This window comes from Perca fluviatilis, chromosome 17 (assembly GCF_010015445.1).
Source record: "Perca fluviatilis chromosome 17, GENO_Pfluv_1.0, whole genome shotgun sequence".
Lineage (NCBI taxonomy): Eukaryota > Metazoa > Chordata > Actinopteri > Perciformes > Percidae > Perca > Perca fluviatilis.
In genome coordinates, this window is record NC_053128.1 from 27652143 (window position 1) to 27672831 (window position 20689).

General features: G+C 40.1%; 1 protein-coding gene across 3 annotated transcripts in view; it reads left to right on the plus strand.

Moving 5' to 3' along the window:
* The first annotated feature begins 4393 nt into the window (after window positions 1-4393).
* lhfpl2a (LHFPL tetraspan subfamily member 2a) overlaps window positions 4394-20689 on the plus strand; it is a 41397-nt gene continuing 25101 nt past the window's right edge. For all 3 annotated transcript variants that reach the window (XR_005636773.1, XM_039780750.1, XM_039780752.1), the window contains exon 1: window positions 4394-4639. The gene's annotated coding sequence lies outside the window, so the exon portion shown is untranslated. The remainder of the gene's footprint in view (window positions 4640-20689) is intronic.

The window sequence follows — 20689 nt, forward strand, 5'->3', positions numbered from 1 at the left end:
GAGTAGGTGCTTTATGGGTAAGCAGTGTATTTCTGTTTAGAGGTGGAAAATGTGAGGAATTTCTTGTGCACTTGAGGTATCCCCTTTGTTATGCCTTCTGCAATTACTCCCACATGCCAATCATTCATGAATGTAAAGTTCTCAAGGAGGTAATCAAATAGAGTTATGGTGATATATCTCCTGGGCTGCTGCTGTGGATAAAGAGTGTCACCACATCCTGGGAAACTAACATACTAAAGAATAAAAAGCCGATACTTCCAAAGGGATGTTTTGCATATTTAGAATCTAAGCAGGAGAAACTAATTTCCTTAAGACATCCACCCTCTTTGACATTTGGCCTCTTGGCGATTGACCTCCTCCCACTGGCACGCAGACTACCACAGGAAATGCTCCCTGCAGAGAGTGGGCGGCCCTGTCCTAATGTGGGCTGTGACCCTTAACCTGCCATGTGAATTGATTGGCATCTGAGCAAGGCAAACAACAATGCAGCTTACTGTGGATAACAGGAGAGCTGTATAGAGTCAGATGTCACGGACTCTTGTTTTCTTTAATTGTTAGAACCATCAGCATAGAAGCCAAAGCTGTGTTGTTGGTTTTCATGTCGTAGTGTGGGCTCTACTGTTTGTACAGTATGATTGTGAAACAATAATCCTGAACTGAGCTGGGTATGAGTTTACCATTATTGGAATAGTTTTGGAAAATTCACTTTCCTTCCGAGAGTTAGATATAAAGATTGATACCACTCCGTTTTCTGAATATGAAGCTACAACCAGGAGAAAGTTAGCTTAACATAAAAACAGGAAACAAGGGGAAACGGCTAGCCTGGCCAAGAAATAGTCCAAAACATAACCCCTGTAAATCCACAACTTTTCATTTTTACACTTTGGTTTTTGTACAGAACAAAAAAGATATACTGTGTTATTTAGTGAGCTTTACCAGGCCAGCGGTTTCCAGTCTTTATACTAAGCTAAGCTAATTTAGCTTTATATTTAACGGACATGTAGAAGAGTGGTATCTATCTTCTTATCTAAGTCTCACAAAGTATTAATGAGTGGTTTGACAAATCAATTTTGACCCAAGTCCACTTGCTCGCCTGTTCCAGAGCTTTGAAACTCACTGTTGAAAGCTCCAGAAAAAGCCAGTAAGTGGACCTTGAGTTAGGATTTTCCCTGTCAAACGACCAGAATGAACTTTAATGCTTAATTAATGAGTGGCTTTTGAGATTTGAGGTCGTATTTTACTGAATTATTTAGTTGGTAACCGTCCACTCCATATGGCCCGCCCGAGGCAACTGTGTGAGCCACTCGCATGTTTAAATTTTAAAAACATAATCTACTTTTTGTTATTTTGCTTTTTAAGAATAAGTGGTTTCTAATGTTTTCTAAGTGACTGTGTGAACTCAAGTGTATATGTGCTTTAAAAAAGGAGACAAGTGGCTGTTAAATGGAATTTAAACTGGGATTTTGGTAATGGGCGACTACGAGAATACCACATGATTATTTTATGTTTCTGAGAAAGCACTTCTTACATTGCTGAGGCTACAAATTTGTCACTCGCTTGTTCTGTAAGTTTACTCTACAATCAGAACTTAGCGTTTCGAAATCATGGGATAGCTCATTTAATTAGATGTTGCCACTGTGTGCCGTTCATCTAAAACCAGAGGCCCTGTGAGTTTCTCAGCTCGGCTGCAGACCACTTTTGCACTTCTCATGCCCCGCTTGTGGTGATCTACCCCTTCTGACACGTTATTCCATCATGTCATTATGAGTGTCACATCTCATCTCCTCCTCATACTTCTTTCAAAGTGGTTTTGGTGTGTCTTTCACACTTGATCCTGCACTTTGACGCGGCCCTGTGAAGTCTGCCTTACAGAGTGACAAACACTCTTGATTTTCCTCTGCTGAATCAACACTGGGATTCGCCGGCGCTGACGTCGCCCCGTTTTTGTTTTGTCAGCTGTGACAAAGCTATGTGTGCCACCAGTGTGATGCCCCAGGAAGATAGGATGGTGTAAAAGATACGACAGCATAAAACATATGATAGCTGGCGTGAGGCTCAGATATTTTGATGGTGAGCACATGTGGGACACAAAACGTCTGCCACCCTTGATTCTCCCTCTGGTATGCCCACAAGGAGACACTGAAGGTCTCAGAGTGAAGTGGGACTGGAATGCCAAAACAAGATTGTGTCTGTCTGTGTTGTGCCTGTGAAAACAGATTAAAATCCTACTGACCAGTGCAGTCTGGAATGTGTTGAACCCGAAGGGGGGAAATCCGACAGCTCATCATCACACCTTAACCAAAAAAAAAAAAAAAAAGAAAAAGATACCCCCAACAATTTTCCTCTCTGTGTTGGCAGACTACCACAGATATATAAGATCACATTCAAGAAGGCATTGTTAGGCTGGAACCCTCACATCGATATGTTAATACCATTTTGTTTTCGTTCCACTCTCTCACACAGCAGAAGGTGCATCTTATCTCTGTTGTTCCAAAAGCATGTAATCACTCTTAAGGAGTATTTACAGGCAGAAAAGCTTTAGAAGATAAAAACTCAATTGCTTCTTGATTTATATTAAGATAAAAGGTATTTAGCAAAGCATGGTCTCAGTATACTTCCCTTATCTTATTCTCAAACAGGTTATTCTTCAGATTAAAGCCCACGAATTACAGTGTAAACATTCTGTACATATGCAATACCAATTAAATATTTAGCTGGTAGGTACAAGGGCATACATAGAGGGAATATGTGCGCAATAAAGTTTAAATAACTATTTTTTTATTTTCCAATACATATTAAACTATAAGGGCACTTGGAGAGCGCAGACCTCAGTCATGTGTTATAGGAGTATTTCTATTGTGCTTTCATTCTGACTGTCAAACCAAAGGTCAGTCAGGGTTAATGATCCCAGGAACTGGGTGGATAACATCAGGGCGGTTATTATTGACAATAACTGCAGAGTTGTTTAGCCAGAAACTCCCGGAACAAGTCACGAGACTTCCCTTGTGTTTTCACTGCATTCAAGTCTCATTCGACCGACCGAGGAGCACAAATAAGAGGGCACCGAGGTCCTGGCTCCAGTTGTTCCCCTCCTAGTCACAACAGTCTCAAAATAGTCCATTCACACTCGTTCACTGCCCTGCAAAGCATGAATGAATATACAAAAAGTTGTTGTCGTGTACCATTCCTGCACGTCCTCACACTGGATTTTGCAAGAATACAACACGGGAGACTGGGAGATGCATTCATAGACACGTCTGGAAATAATGCTAAGTATGGCTCTCTGCTGTGCAACGTATATAGACGGACATGTTGGACCTGAATACATGCATAGCTGTAAGTCTTTAGCTCAGCTGTTAGCCTCCCAATAAAGGTTAAGACTCCAATTTAGAGAGAATGTGACATATAGACTACTCAAATGTCAAAGTAATACTGTGTGAATAGCTTGTCTTTAGAGTGAGAGGTAATCAGAGATGCTAAGACAACATCTGCTTACATAGATTACGAAATGTTAAATTTCCTCTTTAACACATGTAAAGGTTTGTTTTGGAAGAAAATGGGAACCAATAATGCAGTTTGCAGATTACAGCCAGTAAGGATTAATTTGACAATTTTTTTTATAATCGATTAATCTGCCGAACACTTTCCTTTTCCACTTTATCGTTTGCAGTTTTATAAAATGTCAGAAGAAAAGTGAACAATGCTCACTATGATCTAGTAAAGAGTATTTTTTTGCATAATGATTATTTGAAAGTACCAAAAATGAAAGTACTCATGCAGAATGGCTCATTTCAGAATAATAATAATATCATATTACTGGATTATAATTATTGATGCATTAATGTGTTCATCACTTTAATGTTGCAGCTGGAAAAGGTGGAGCTAATTTCAGCTAGGCAGTTTAATCCATAATAATACATCATAATGTATTAGTTGATTTATATATTCTATTGATAATCTGAATCTGCAAAGCAATTTAAACTGTCAGATTAATGTAGCCGAGAATAAAAAGTCTTATATTTCCCAATAAAATGTAGTGAAAGAGAAGTATAAAGCAGCATAAAATGTAAATACTACACCACAAGTACCTCAGAAAGTAGTACTTGTGTAAATGTAGGCTACTTTTCACCACAGGTATCCCATGATGCTTGCATGTGAGCCATTCAGGGACCGCACACTTTGATTTGAGAAATGTTGGTTTTATGCATCTTTTAATTTCTCTATTTAATCTGTAAAAGGGGAGAAAAAAAGCACACATTTCTCTGCCTCCAACAGCACAGCAGTGGTCATTCACGTAGCATTTCCACATATAGTGACATCAAATAAATAATGTAGGCTATCCTCATGAGTCCAGTCTGAACAGCAGTGATTGGTGGATGGGGGGAGGGAGCTAACGGGGGCAGTCACTCCCATCCCAACGGTAGTATGTCTGGGGGCAGAAGAGGAGGACGGAACCATTCATTCTTCTGTGGTTCCCGGAGAAAACGTGGAGGATGAAGAAGAGACACTAAAGGGGGAAAAAATAATAACAGTTCAAATCAAACCCGAAGACTTAAACTGCACGAGGAAGACACCCATAAAGACCCTGCTGGACTTTAGAGGCGCCGCTTCAAAAAAATCGCACCGCCAGCAGTTAGGCGTAAGTAGAAAAACTATTTTTTTTAACAACTACTTTTCTACAACAATAGTGGTTATTCGTCTATGGAAAAAGCCCTCGTTGAAGAATCTTAGCCACACATATTGTGACTTTCATCCAAGTGTTTCCACGTCTTTTTATAGTAGTGGTATTTTCTCCCAGAGCTGCAGTGAAGGGGAAACTCGTGGCAGGGAAGCCGAGCAGACTGATGCTTTGCCAGGCAATGCAGCAGCACAGTATGACCCCCTGATACTGTACGTGACAGTCGTCAGTCACGAGTATATGCCATTTAATTCGTTCGTTATTACCGTTTTAATTCATCTGTGTGTCTGTAACATCTTTAATAAAAGTGACCATCCACATGGTTTAACATAAAAACGGAAATGGGTTTTTAAATTGGATTCATATAAGAGTAGCCCAAAATCCCCAAATATTCAATTTATCATATTTTTAGTGGCATGTTTTCTTATTTGAGAAGCTTGAACAAGACCATGTTTGTATTTTTTACTTAAAAACATCTATTATCAGAATAATTGCTGATTAATGTCAATCAATTGACTAAACATCTTCCTTTATCATTAGTTACAGCAGTTGTTTATTAAAATCCAACTTACATTTTTTTTTCTTTTATTCATCTATTATGTTATACCATGTGCATTGTTAACAGGTAAAAGTTGTATTAAAGATGGAAAAGACACATATGAAACACTCCAACTATGGTTTCGTCTATAATGTCTTCAAAGTTTCCAACAGTCTTGTCTGACCAACAGTCCATAAGCCAAATATATTTAATTTACCATCAAATAAAACCAAGAAAACCAACATATCATCACAATTGAGACACTGGAATTTGTACATTTGAATCAATGAATCAACTTATTCTCCCAGCTCTACATATAACCAAGTTTTAATTTTCCATGAGAGCCCCCATCAAAAGCATCAGTGACCCCAAACACCTGACCCAGGTGCTGTGTGTCGATGGCAGGGTCCAAAATTAACTTTTTTGTCCACCAGCCAAATGGCTAATAAATGTTCAAATTTTACCAGCGACTCAATAGATTACCATTGTTTTTTGGCTGGTGAGTGAAGCAAATCTACCAGCCTTTTACCAGCATTTGGCTGGTGGATGGTGCTAATTTTGAACCCTGGTCGGTGGATAGATTAAAGGTCTAAGGTTGCCCTGCTATTGTAACTTCAAGAGAAAGTCTGTCAGTTGTCTCGACAAAGTGCTGAGACAGAGATTCTTGTCTTGTTTTCGTGCTGTGTTTCAACAGTAAACCTGAGAACCGGTCTCACCTGTAAACCAGTGTTTGTGTGTGGAAGACAAAGGGCTCCTGGGGGCAGAGACCTTGAAGTCTTTGGACCACAATGTAACCAAAGTCAGGAAAACGGTTTATGTATTTTGCATAAGGAAACCCCTGCTTAGCTTTCTCCCAACAAGCAATGATTTGTTTCCATGTGTGATGCTCTTTATTGCAGTGTTTAATAGACACTGTTTTCATGAGGGATGTTTTGTTCCAAACCTCAGTCACTGATTCACTGTGGTAGGAAAGATCAGAGCCATATGAATCTTTTTCCACTTGGAATTTGCTTTCTCTGCTACTTTATTAACACCATAGCTTTTGTTGTTTTTTTATCATAAATTCAATGTGCTAAATTGTTGTAGTTCAATGTATTGTTGCCACTTATTACCATCTGCAAAAGTCGCAGCTGTGTGGCCGCTGTGTGGTCTCGGTCATGACTCTATATTCTGTAATTAGCTTGAGTCATTTCGTGTAATTTCTCTTTTTTTAAAGGCACGCAACTGAGCTTCAGATGTTTAATGATGCTTAGGTCATCACTGAATGAGTGACTAGCATTAAAGATGGTGGTTTGTTGGAGTCCAGTGTCAGGGATTGCCAGTGGTTTGAGATTATGTGCCAGTGCACGTGGTCCCTCAGGGCTCTGTGCTCGGCCCATTAAAAAAAGGCTGGGCTTCATTCATTACGACCCTCCGTTTAGGCCACAGAAAAGCAAAAAATACATGCGTTTCTCTCTCCTCGCAGCCTAGCAGCGCAGATGCTTCTTTTATGTTTTTTTTTTTTTTTCTTTTTACTCTCCTTTCCTAAACAGAATGGTAAACTTTCAAAGCATGGAAATAAAATATTACCAGCCTCCTTTTTGCCCGGTGCAGATGATGCATTTGGTGATACTTTCAATGCACGCAAAAATTAAATAAAACCAAAGTTTAACTGCTATGCCATTTAAGCAGACCACATCATCTGCCTTTCGTGCTTTTCTTGAGCTTTGATGGCAGTGCTTTTGTCATTAATCCAGGATGCTGGCGGCAGTTTATGGGATTGGGTCAGTATGTGTCTTCTGGTATGGGGACTATTTTCAGTGGAGGATTTGTTCTAGACATCTCCATGCATATGGATCCTAAATAAACACTTTTGGGCACCTATGAGTGTAAATTTAGCTGCTGATGGAAATCCGACCTCGCCATTATCAGTGTGTGCTTGAAACCAAAGCCAGTGCCGTGGTGTCACCATGACCAGAGTGTGAAATCCACTAATTGAATGGCTGCTCCTGTGTCAGAGGTTAAAACAGATGACTCCGGCCGGCTGGGACTAACATCTGGAATACAGTTTGTAACAGCAAAGCCCGGCTGTAGATATCCTCAAGTGTAGATGGCCCTGATAACAAGGCTGGTTGATATGCATCGTATTTCCTCAGACTACTGTTGCACTTGTACATGGAGTTAGAATATTGACTTTCCCAGCAACATCTGTTTTTGACAATCAGCGCTTTTTTGGGGTCATTATTTCGCCCCACAGTATTCCTTTGTTTTTCAACGAGTGCGGTCAATAAAACTTTCAACAGGAGCATCTAGGAAGTGCTCTAACGAAATCAAAACATCACACATCACAGAGGTTTCTTTAAATACGTGTCTTGTTGCCCTAAACATTTTTTTATTTGGCTATACAATTTACGTAATGCGAGGAAGACGGTCTTAAAATTGAGACAAATCCTAACTGGGTCACATTACGTTATAAGGATATCTGTTCCAAGCTTATTAAATGAGTATTTCTGAGTGAATTAAAAGCAGCTGTGTGTCCGAGTTTGTTTCTTTTTTTTTTTATAGAGCCATTTCAGAGACGGTCTGTTTCACCGGTACTGGAAAAGTCTGTATCACAGTCTGCACATACAGAGTAAGAGAAAAGCGTCCGACAGGCTTTGTTCTCTGACATTTTCCACTGTTGTCCGGAGGCTGAAAAATCACGTTTGAACTAATTCCAACTGACGTAATTTGCTTGAATTCATTTAAACGTAACATATAAAGCCAGAAATAAGTTAAACTACATTGCAGAATTGATGTTTCTAATTTGAGGTGCTCCTGCTGCCTCATTTTGAGGAGCAAGCTAACGTTAATGAAATGCTAACAGTGTTTTATGTCAGAAAACATCCTTACCTTTTAGCTCCATTTTCTGCTTCCACACATTACTTATCAGTGTATTGGTGTTTTGACTCAGCATTCAGCGCGCCTCATGCTAGTTTTCTCTATTGTCCGTTAGCAAAAACAACAACAGTAGCATAGTTAGCTAGCAAGAGGGCCTCCTGCTGGAGTACAAGGCAGTTGTTTTTATATATTTTAAATTCAAACACATTATTACAGATTCCTACTTTCAAACCCTACTGTAGTTCCAATTTTGAATAAAAAGTGACAACCCTAATAGGGCTGGCCGATATCACCTGAAAGCAATACGTTTTTTCATTTTTAAGTGTCATATTTACCTCGGTAACAATTATTTAACAATATCTAGTTAAATACACCTGTGCAATAGATTCTCCATTCTCATGGTGGACGATTCATTAATTTTATGACCCTGATATTTAACACACCTACTATTTCGCATCTGTCGCGACTATCAAAATAAGTGCATATTACGGTATAATTAGATTGGAATGACATTCTGTTATGAAGTATGAAGTGATCCCACAGAGATAACTCTGTTTGTTCTCTGTCATTGTACTTTCTAGGGGTAGGTGGCAGATTGTATGAAGGAATGAATTTATCTGTAACATACCCACGTGACTAAAATGAGGTCAGTTAGGGAGTCATAGTATTGGTAACTTTCCAATTAAGCCCAGCCATGAGCCTCTCCTCTTCATTTGGGTGTTGGATCAACCTTTTTGACTTTCCATGGCACTTGCAGTGAGTGATGGTTGTTTTACAACATGTCAAAGAGCAAAGTAAGAGCTCAAACTACGTCACGTCCATGTGAAATGTGACAGTGTCCAGCGGCGTTTACGTGATGACCTTTCTCATGTGGCCTCCTGTTCTGAAACAACTGATTTAACTCTCCCAACCCTCCATAGCCTCCTGAATGATACAATACTTTCTTTACTCTCTACGTGTCTCCACCCTTCCATGCTACACTGTGGGGCAGTCATGCACACTGATTAGATTAGGCAGCACTGGAGCTAATCACCCTTCTTTCTCCTCTCCCCAGCTATTACTTGCTCCCCATTTTCTCAGTCTCTCTCTCCGTCCTCTGGGCCCCCCCTGTGGCTCCCAGAGATGAGCCTCTCCTGGGGGTACATCCACCTCCAGCGGCTCTACCGCATTGCTGTTTACTGGGAATCCAACAGGGTGGGGTCCTCATAATAACAAAGCCCTCGCCCTACACTTGCCCCCTCTATCAATTGAAGGTAGGCTTGTGTGGAACATACCCTCCCCTATAGAAAGAAAGAGACATCCAAAGAATGACTTGTGGAGGGCAGAGGGGGCGGGGGGTCGGGAGGACCCTCCGGTCGGGTGAAATGAGGAGAAAGAATCTGCAGTGGGTTTTGTTCCTTTGTGGCAAGCTGGGGGTCAGTCTCAGGGGAATGCACGGCAGACAGACGGTGGGTTCTGCAGCTGCATGGCCTCCAGCACTTTATCTAGTCCCTGAGCAACTGCAGGCTCATTAAACTCTGCTGTGTTCAATTCACTTGAGTTCAGCATCTCCTGCTTTCCTCCCTCCCATGTATCCTGTCTTTTTTAACCAGCTAATGTTGTATCAGACATGTCTGAATATTGATTAAGCTGGAACTGGATTCACTCAGGGACCTCAGCCTCACAGCTGTATGCTAATCATGAAAGGTTATGACCCTCCACAATAGGCAGTCTGTGTGTAGTGTGCGATAAGGCGGTATCATATGTTCAGTTTGGCTTAGGTCATGGAAAAGGCTTTAAGCTGTGCGAACGAGATTACACAAGATTGTACATTGTGTTTGTGTCACTGCCGAATGTCATAACTTGCTTTCATGTTCCAGTTGGTTCCCTGTTTATATTAGAGAAAGAAAACAATGACTACAAAAGATGGATGTCTGTGGATTTATTACATATTGAAATGTTTATTATTTTCATTATCAATTGATTTTTTGTTTAGTTTTTCTCTGATGAAAGGAATAGTTTGACTTTCTTGCCAAAACATCGATGCCACTCTTATGTCTGTATTAGGATTGGGCATCGAGAACCGTTTTTAAAATTACGATTCCAGTTGAATTGGTTCTTTATTGGAATCGTTTGAAAGATTTGGTTTTCAAATCCGATCATCGGTTCCAAATTTAACATGCACAAGTTTTGGTGTGCGTAGCGGACAGGGGCTTGTTGTGTTACAGCCATGGAGCAGAGTAAGTGGCACCCTAGTGTGGCCATATTTCATGTTGAAAAAAACCAGTAAAACTGTAAATCACCATTGGATGAAAATAAAATGTTCCTCTTATTTGTGATATAAGCATGTGAACTGTTTCAACTCCACTCCTCAAAGAATTTAAATCGAGAATTGATAAGAACCGGAATCGAACGGAAGAATCGTAATTGGAATCAGAATTGTTGCCCATGATGATTGTTGAAAATAATAATAATAATAATAAATTGAATTTATATAGCGCTTTTCATGGACTCAAAGTCGCTTTACAGGGCAGGGTAGATTATAAAAACATAACAAAACAAAACGAGCAAACAAAACAAGTAGAACAAAACAAGATACAGATGAAAAAGGGAGGGAAAATGATGACCAACCCTAGTCTGTATGCTAATTATGAAACTAGAGCCAGCTGGAGGTTAGCTTAGCTTAACAGCTAAGCCTAAAGGTAAACGCACCGCTAAAGCTCACTAATTAACTCGTATCTTGTTTTGTTAAATCCGTACACAAAGGTAAACATGACGAGCTGTGGTTTTACACAAAGTAATGCACTGGAACTATCCGCCTCTTGCTTCTATTTTATGCTAAGCTAAGCTAACCATGGCACGGCCCTTGCTTCATACAGTATCTAGTGCACAGACACGAGAGTGGTGTTAATCTTGTAACAAAACAATATTCCTTTAATAAAAAGTCTTAAATTAATGAAAATGTAAAGTACTTTCCAGATTCAGTCAACTGACAAACTCTATCGTCATTCGATGGGAAATTTTGAGTCCAAAGAAATCCCCTTGTCATACTGGTCAAGCTTTCCAGCTGAGCTCTTTCACTTTCACTCACTTTTACTGTAGATTCTCAGCACAGAGGGCTGATTCCCAGTGTTTGGGCCCCAGTTTCACCAGCACCATGGAAACCCTATTTCGGTTTGGACTGGCAGGCAGTGACCGGTCATTATTACCACTGCGCCACTGGTAGCCAGAGCACAGCAGCAGGACCAACGGCAATAACGCTCTTTCTGTCTTTCTCTGCATCCTGCCTTGGCAGACCTAGTTTTAATAGAGGTGACTCATGTTAAATAGAAAGCAGGTCACTGGTTTGACCTAATCCTGCTCACATTACTGACTGTATTCACAGGAGGTGACCGTTTGCCCCTGTTAGGAACTGTTTCTATGCCTGTCAGGCTTTCCCTTTTGCCACAGAATGCCGTTTACAATGATAATGTTGATTTAGCACATACTTTTTTCAGTAATTTCTGAGGAAATGGGTTCTTGATTTCAGACAGAGGTAGACAAAAGCAGGTTCTCTCATTTCTATCCGGAAACCATCGATTTTGTCAGGTGAAATGAGCTGTAGCTAGCTAGCTAATTAAGCTAACGTTAGCTCCATGAGATGGTTGAAAATATTGACTTTTTTAATGTTTCCAGCTGAATCATTTTAAAACAAGAATCTTATACAGCAAAATGTGTCTTAGGATCTGCACTTTTTGGCTGATATTGTACTGAAAGCCTGATGTTAAAGCTAACATGTCCCAAACCAAAAAATAGCATTCTCTTGAGTGGATATCTATTTTGAAGACATGTAGGTTAAATTAATGAACATTATTGCTCTTGTATTGCAGTTGCATTGACAAAAAAACTATATAAAAGTAACACTAAAGGAAGAAATAAAAGTAATACAGTAAGATATATAGATAGAAACCAAAAATAAATGCAATATGTGTAATATCAGCCTGCTTGATCAATTCCTTAACACTTTTGCTTTTGTTTTTTTGATTTATGGAAAACAGTTGCTGTTTGGGGAATTGGTTTAGTGTAAAATGTTTGGTGCTTTAGTGTAAAACCTTTGTGGAAGATTTTGTGTAAAACCATGGTAACTTCTGACTGAATGTCTCCACCTAATCTTCCTTCTGGTCACTGACCAGAGGTCAGCCTAATGGCCTGTGCAGCTGTGAATTGATTTGTAGTGTGAGGGCTCTCCAGGTGAGGGTGACCACTTTACTGAACGGGGATGGGATAATGTTACACCACCTGTGGGACCCAACAGTCACAAGCTTCAGCACAAAAATGAGCCTGTTGAAAGATCTCCCTCCCCCCACCCCCAATGGTTCATGGGTAAATTCAGAGATGTTATACCATATAAAGACACAGTCAGGTTTGTTTCTTGACACAATATCAAACAATACACCCCAAAGCTCCAGACATAATAACAAGCTGATAACGGGCGTAATTGAATTTAACCGGTATTTGCCAGGCTAGTTTTCCCAGCCACAGGCTCGTCAACAAATGCATCCTGTTTGATTCAATCTCAGGTATGATCAGCACCGACATGGCTCCAGTTAAATCAACAGTTTCAGGTTCATCTCAGAGTCAGCTTCCCCTCATATGTTGAACTCATAACCTCTCCACTGTCTAAATTTAATTTATTTTGCCAAAGAAGCATCTTTGCGACAATAGTTCACTGCAGTTGTGATGCTTCTGCAAGCTAAAGTAAGTACTGCTGTTTCATATTCCTCTTCAACTGTCTATATTCGGTTGACCTTTTTGCGTTAAATCGTCCAAAGACTTTATAAAACATGCATACTTGCAGGGAATGAGGAATTTCTTTGTTTGCTGTTGTCATTTGGGGGCGGCCCTGAACAGCTAAGTGGTATTTGCACATCTGAAGACAGCAGGGATTATTCCTCGCCACACGGAGAAGGGAGAGTAAACACAGGCACAAGAAAAGTGAATCACAGAGGGCTGTAATAATAGTGTAAGGAGACAGAGAGCAGAGAGGAAAAAGAAAAAGGAGAGCAAAAAGTATGACATAAAAGACGGAGAGAAAGAGAAGGTAAAGCTTTTGTTTCACAATTAACTGGAGCGGCCCTGGGTCGGACATCTGTGATCCATCTCCCAGGGGCAGGCGTCTGGAGCTGCCTTTGTACCTTCTTCCTCCCCCTTCTTCTTCTTTCACCAGCATCGTGACTTCCCTTTGACAACCTCACTGCCCCATAGATCATTTACTCTGAGTGAAACCACTTTTTTTAATAGCTGCCTCTGACCTCTATCCATTATTTTGTCCATCTGTTGAGGTTCATATCCAGACAGATATGGTTTTGAAAGCACTGTTTTTTCCACACTAAGCTGATTCACTAAACCGAGAGCATTTGGTAAACAGTATCCAAAGTGCGTACTTTTGAAAATACCTGGTCTTGCATATTACTGTAGTTGTGTAAAATGGAGCTTTTCCAACATGCAGACGTATGATAGACATGTTAGAAACCTTTTACAAACATGGCCAATGTCCTTTAGTTCACCAGTGGTGGTGACACAGCTGCCCATCACTTTAATGTGTCTTATTTTGTGTTTTAGTTTGTCTGACAATACACTATAGGGTTTAAGTAGGGATGAACTGGCCCAATGTTTTCTCTCCCGATTCCAATTTGAATACCTCAAGTCACCGATCCGATGTCAGTGCTCTATATTTTTATCTATCTAATTTAAAATGTGAATACCTCACAGCTTGGAACTTATTTGAATACTTTATTATCTAACATAACATGCCAACCATGACTGAATAAATGTAACTTATAGCATTTTTTTAATGACAAAGACAAAAATATATGTGCATTTAACATAATTTTTCATCTGGCGGATCAGATTGGTGCATTAACCACTTTATTGTTGACCAAACCATCATTAAGCCAAGAGCAGAAAGAATTTAATTTATTAGAATAGATGTGTGATTTTGAGGATAGCAGAATATAAAGGGATGGTTCAAACATATGACACAAAAAAAACAAAAAATTTTTCTCACTTACATCCGGTGGAATGTTTCCACAGACCTCACTATCAATTTATTTTTTTTTTTTACTGGAGCTACTTTCCACCAAAGAAATAGTTGACAATGTGCTCTGTGGATTATCCAGAGTTACAGGGACACTCTCTTTCTAGAAAGAGATGTTGCCATTTTTAAATGTCACTTTTCAGCACCACGAGAAATATCCAGTTCACCTTTTATTGTATTTAGGTGAAGGCAGAAAACTCAGGAATTGAGGTTTTTGTATTTTGGGTGAACTGACCTTTAACGATAACATCAAATGCAACACGTGGCCTGAAAACTTTCAACACCTAAACAACATTTTAAGTGTCGACGTAGCTCAATTCAGGCAGTGTAATGGCAGTCATGCTCTCCCCAGATCATGTACTATAAACACTTATCCTCTTCTCAGGATGGTTAGGCACATTAAAGCAGCCGTTATGGCCTTGTTACTGCCGAGGCCATTAGATTCCTGGGGGCCAATAGCCTGTGACACTGAGTGGGAATCTTTATCACTGTGGCTTCACAGGTTCAGAGGCTGGACAGGAAAGATGATGCCTCTTTGTCTTGTAGACATGATAACACAATTTGGCAAACATTAGCGATGCTGCAGCACGCATACAGTCCTGAAAGGGGGATGCGTGTGTGTGTGTGTGAACTCATGTGGAACCTCTTTGCCCATTATGTCTGTCATCATGTCTGGTAGAAACTTGGCTCTTATCCAATCCAGATAAATGACCCTCCTATCCACATTAAAGAGCACACTAATACACCTGTCTTCTGTCATATAGACAGACCTCAAAGATGACTTCATCACATCAGAACAAAGAAAGCAAGATACAAATCAGTTAAAAGCTATGACTTTTGATTCCATATCTGTTTTGTTTTTAACTTTAGAAAGCACTTTATCTTTAATAAGAATTATAAACCTGTCTCGATGAATGATGCAGCTGCAGCCATCTGCTGTGCTCGACGTTGAGCTAACAGACTAATCACTGCAAGGTGATGTCATCTTTGTGTGCTGTGTGCGGTCTGTGGTTTACAAGCAGGACACACACACAAGTATGTATGAATGCATACACAACACACACACACACACACACACACACACAAGAGGAAATTGGATGGAGTGTGGATAATCATTGCATTAGTGCAGAGTGTGTAATCAGCATGAGCCTCAGGGAGTAAAACACACCTTGTGTTTTTACTTTACAGGCCGAGTTCTTTTGTAAACGGCTTGCGCTGCAGTGTGTTAAGTGTTTTTGTGTGGAGGTGGAAAGGGGTGTGTGTCAAAGGAAATTATGGGTCTAACTGAGGAGATAGAGCTGGACGTTAGTGTTGTGATGTCATCTAAAAGGGGTATAATGTCACGGAGTATCGATTTTTATGTACAGATAATCATTTTTAAAGAATTCTAGGAATAAATGATCTTTTTGAAAAACATCAGAGGGGAAAATCTTTGTTTCTCTGCCAATTACTGCCGAAATGTGATAAAGAACTGCGTTCTTTGATTAAAAAAAAAAAGTTAAAGGTACAAGCCTGTGTTTGTAAAAACTTCGAAGTAGTTAACTACGACTCCCAAGGTGCATTTCGACAAAACATCTCACTGAGCTTAATGACAGCTGGAAGCTAAAGATAACAGTGTCTGCAGCCTAAATCAATTTGCTTTTAAATTCTGCTTTTAAATTCGATTGTGGCTGAATTCAGCAAAGTATGGCGCCGTGTTTTGTTCTCAACTGTAACAACAAAGCGAGAATTTACTACTTACTGCTCTGACTTTTGCCTCTGACTGGCTTTTTCTCCATGGCAACGGCGGCCGAGGTTCATGTGTACGTGTAAATGTACATCTCTCCGCCATGCCAAAATGACACACAAAACACGATTTCTCAGAAACAAAGTTAAAATAATTCAAACTGGTGGCAGAAACGTAAACCTACTGAAACGTTGCATCACCTGGGAGAGTCCAGTGTTTTTTGTTTTTTTTGTTCAGTGACATTGAGGATATCGTTTAAAGAAAACACATAAATGGACGTGAACCATCTTCATGAGACTCATTGTGGCTGTGAAACAGCATTGTGTTTTCTAGTCGCCGTCAACAGGCCGAGCTCACACCCAAACCCAAAGCGGAAGCCGCACAGGCTCCAGAAACCCAACAGTTTTTCCTCCTCTCTTTGAAGCGCTCCTGGCAAGCCTTTCAAAGCGCCTCTGTCTCAGCGCTGGCTCCTAAAATAATGTGTGGTAAATGTAATACAGCTGCCCAGCTGAGCGGGAACAGACAATGCTTATTAGTCTCAAGAAAAATAATTGCTTCTTTTTTTTTTATGCTTTCTTTATGTCTCACTATCTTTTGTACATTCCATACATTTTACATGACAAAATAAAGCATCATTATCAACTGCCACGTGTTTTTTTTTATTATTATTTTTTTTATTAAAACAGGACTGAAAAATATTACACAAGTATGATACTGAATCCACTGAGCGGTTTCTGTGGTGCTGATGCAGCAACAGCTTGCTAGTCCTGTAAAAATGTTCCACAGAGAGCCACACACACACACACACACACATACACACACGCTGGCTGCTGAGCACGATGTTGAAGTCATTGTTGGTCAAGTCTGTTTTGTTTTGTATGAATAGACAGCAGCTGTGATGCCCATACAGTTCCAGTCTTAGAAGAGGCGGCTTATATAACCCAGTTTACACTTACAATATGTATTGTGTTTTAAACTCCAGAAACATGTGTTCCCACATGGATAGTAAGTCATAAAAATCCATTTTTTACTGTTCACACACGCTTTAGATAAACATGTATTTGACCTTTTGGATCAGCCAGGTGAGGTGCACAAACATCTGTCTTTGGGCCTGATATCCGCGTGTATTTGCACGGCTTCAGTACTCTTTAAATATTTGCCCGCGGCTCGCTCAGCGATTGCTCCAAATCGCTCGTTTGAACGCTTTGCAGAAGCAGTGCATTACAGTGATTAGTGAATGGAGCTGGCTGCTGGCTGTTTCCTAACACCTGTGCTGTGTATGTTAGCCTGAGGGGAGGAGGACTCCTGAGCTGGTTATTTTAATGAGAATGCTCTCTGCTCAGCCTCACATGCCTCCCATTACTGCCCAGAGAGTGAAGAGAAGAAGAGAGGTCTGGAGGAATGAGTGTTGAACAGATGCAGTTGGCAACGGAGGATGCAGTATTAGTGCTTGATGTGTCACAGCTTTAATTAAGTCACCCTTTGATTTAGATAAAACAGCATCCACAAGTTGCCCCTGCTGCATGTGCAGCTACCGAAACACCTAAAGGAATAGTTCGACATTTTGGGAAAGTAGTTTGAATTAGTTACTGGAGATTAGAATACCTATACCACCCTCAAATCTGTCTGTTAAATATGAAGCTGCAGCCTAGCAGGAGGTTAGCTTACCTTAGCTTAGCATAAAGACTGGAAATAGAGGGATACAGCTAGCCTTTGCTGTGGCAGAAGAAGGGCTGCAACTATTATAAATGATTATTTTCCATCATTGATTAATCTGCCATAAAATGATTTTCTTGATTAATTGTTTGGTCAATAAAATATCAGAAAAGTTCCAATATCCTGGAGCACAAGAGGACGTCGTTATATGTCTTGTTTTGTCCGACCGACTGTCCAACACCTAAAAATAATTATTTAGAGAAATAATCACGTAAGACCAAGAAAAGCAGCAAACTTTCATTTCGGAGAACCTGGAACCATCCGATGTTTGGTATTTTTGGTTGAAATATGACTCGAATGATTAATCCATTCCTAAATTATCTGATTTGTTTTCTTTTGATTGACTGATTGATTCATCTAGTCGTCATTGCTAAAGGTAAGAAAATAACCCACGCCTATCAGCACCTCTAAAGCTCACTAATTAACATGTAATATCTTCCAAAGCTAAACATGATGAGGAACCAGCAGAAACTCCAGGAAGTCCCCCCCCCCCCCGTAAAACCACAACTGTGCGGATTAAACAAACAAGATGTAAAATGATAATTAGTGCGCTTTAGAGGTGATGGTAGGAGGTGATTCCCCCCCCCCCCGCTACAACTCTTAATGCTAAGCTGAGCTAATTGCTTCATATTCAACAGACAGAGATGGCAGTGGTATCGATATTCTCATCTAACCCTCAAATGTTCCTGTAAATGTTAACAACCCACGTACTTCCCTTCCATCTAGCTCTCCTATTCCCAGAGACCTTAAAAACTATAAGAAAGACCCTTTTGTGGCGGGTATGGCTGCAGTGAACACACCTACAGACCCTTTTCCCAGTCCCCACATAATGAAGCCCTTCCAGCTGGTAAAAGAGTTCAACAGCTCAACTCCAAAAAACAGTGCCTTAACCAAGAGGTATTCCTAAGTTAAGTGCATGTTGGGGCATTTTCAGCATCACTTTAAAAGGCCAGTATAGCAGTAACACTTTGGGAAAGTATACACTTCTGTTTAACTGAAAATTGCCCAACAAGAATTTACACTGCTGAGGTTCGCCTAAGGACAAAGCATGCTGTACGATTATTGTATTTTTCTTCCTTCACAAGTTACAGCAATGTTGCTCCTGCCCTTATCTTCATGAATTTCATGAAACTTATCTGTAAAATTGAGGTTTCTGTTTTCACCCCTTTTTCTTCTCAGATTTCAGCGTGAGAAAAAAAACGGGAGAGTCAGTTGTGTAAACTGTTTGCGATAAGATGTAACTAATACAAAATGACTTACAATCAAACCGAATCACAGCAAATGTCTCGTATAGGTTACTTCATCTTACCAGCTGAATGAATATAAAAAAAATACAAAAGAATAAAAATGTAATTCAATGATTTAGAGGCCTGCCGTATGGTTGGTATGCTGTTTATTAGTGTAGTGATTCCAGTCAAGCTTCTGTGGGAATATCTGTGTATTATTTCAAGCTTATTCCATAGTTTTTGTGGCAAAATCACTGCTTGTTTTTCCACTGTTCATAAACCCGATGCCAATGTTGATTATACCTTATTTGATTATGTAATATTTCCATTTCAGAGTATTACTTAACATAAAAACAAATTTGGTGTTTCTCGACCTCAAGGCCTTTTTTTTTCTTTTTTTTTGTCCACACCTGCTTCTGTAGGGCAGGTCAGCTTCAGAATGACGTCAGTGTTTGAATTGTGGATGTTTCAGGCACACAGACCGGTGTGAGGAGTGCCTTGTTGCACGGTCACGGAAGGCTTGTATCATGTGGACGCGCCGACAATTTTGTCGTCATTACTTAGAATTCCTCATGGGGGCGGCAGAAACTACGGACTGTAGCTTTAAGTACTTAGTAGGAAGTATCGGTTCAGGCACCGTTTTAAAAGTATCGCTTTAGCACCGGTATTGAAAAAAAACTTTAAAAAACGATACCCAACCCTAGCGGTGATACGTTGCTTCGTCACTGCGGTAAGAAAAAAAATCCATACCATCACAGCCCTAGTGTATCCACATTTTGGAGCGTTTAAGTTGGTCCGGTAATTTAACAACTGTGTGACTGAGTTAGCATGTGCTTGTATACGTTACCATTTCCTTTTTTTTTTGCAGATGCCTGTAGTGTCAGAAAAAATATCTATTGTGAAGGAAAGATTCGATTAGGGATTTGTTTGCCACAGAGTTTACAAATCTGGGTATTTTACCAACTTGGAAATAAGATCTAAAATGAAACCGGGTATCGTAGCCCATCGTTATATATATTATTTAAAAAGCACGCACACAATTAATAGTTTCAGGGCATTGTCACAGAAACAATGTCCTTCACAAACCTCCACCTTCAGCTTCTTTTGAAGATATACCTTTCTATGTTTGAAGAACAGCCACCAGTTATGATCATCTAATCTGCTCCATTTATCCCACTGTAGGGATTTTGTGCACCGTTAGTGGAAAGCTCTGCAATCCTGTTAATGTTGTGACTATTGAAGTCTGACTATTGACCCGAGCTGAGTGCTGCTCTCTCTCTCTCTCTCTCTCTCTCTCTCTCTCTCTCTCTCTCTCTCTCTCTCTCTCTCTCTCTCTCTCTCTCTCTCTCTCTCTCTCTCTCTCTGGACAGTATCCATTAAAAAGCCTCAACAGTGGCGATAAAAAAGGGGAACAGAGTTGTCCATTAGTTAATTATCTCCAGCCTGACGTATGTTTGCCATTAGTATGTGGAGGGCAGAGGAACCGCAATCTGCTGCTGACACCACGAAGATGTTTGATGAGTTGTCAGTGCTCCTATTGAGTTTTCCTTGGTTAGTTCTAAAGGACAGATTGCTTTCTTGCGTCATGGTTATATTGATACTGGGATTAAGGAATATAATTTGTAGTCTTGCTCCTACTTACTCTAAATGTTATTAGTTAAGGGTTTATGGCGGAGGCAGACTGCCTCACCTGAAAAGAGATTGCCTCCATTTACGTTAGAAGAAATTATGATACCTTTATGAAATACAAGACTAAAGCATTATGTTTTTTTCAGCCATTTGTGGCCAAGATGTTAACACAACAATGGCATATTATCACCTTATAAAGTTGTTGTGGTGAACTAGTAAGCAAATAGTTGCCTATTAAACATCCAGCAGATACAAAGCAACA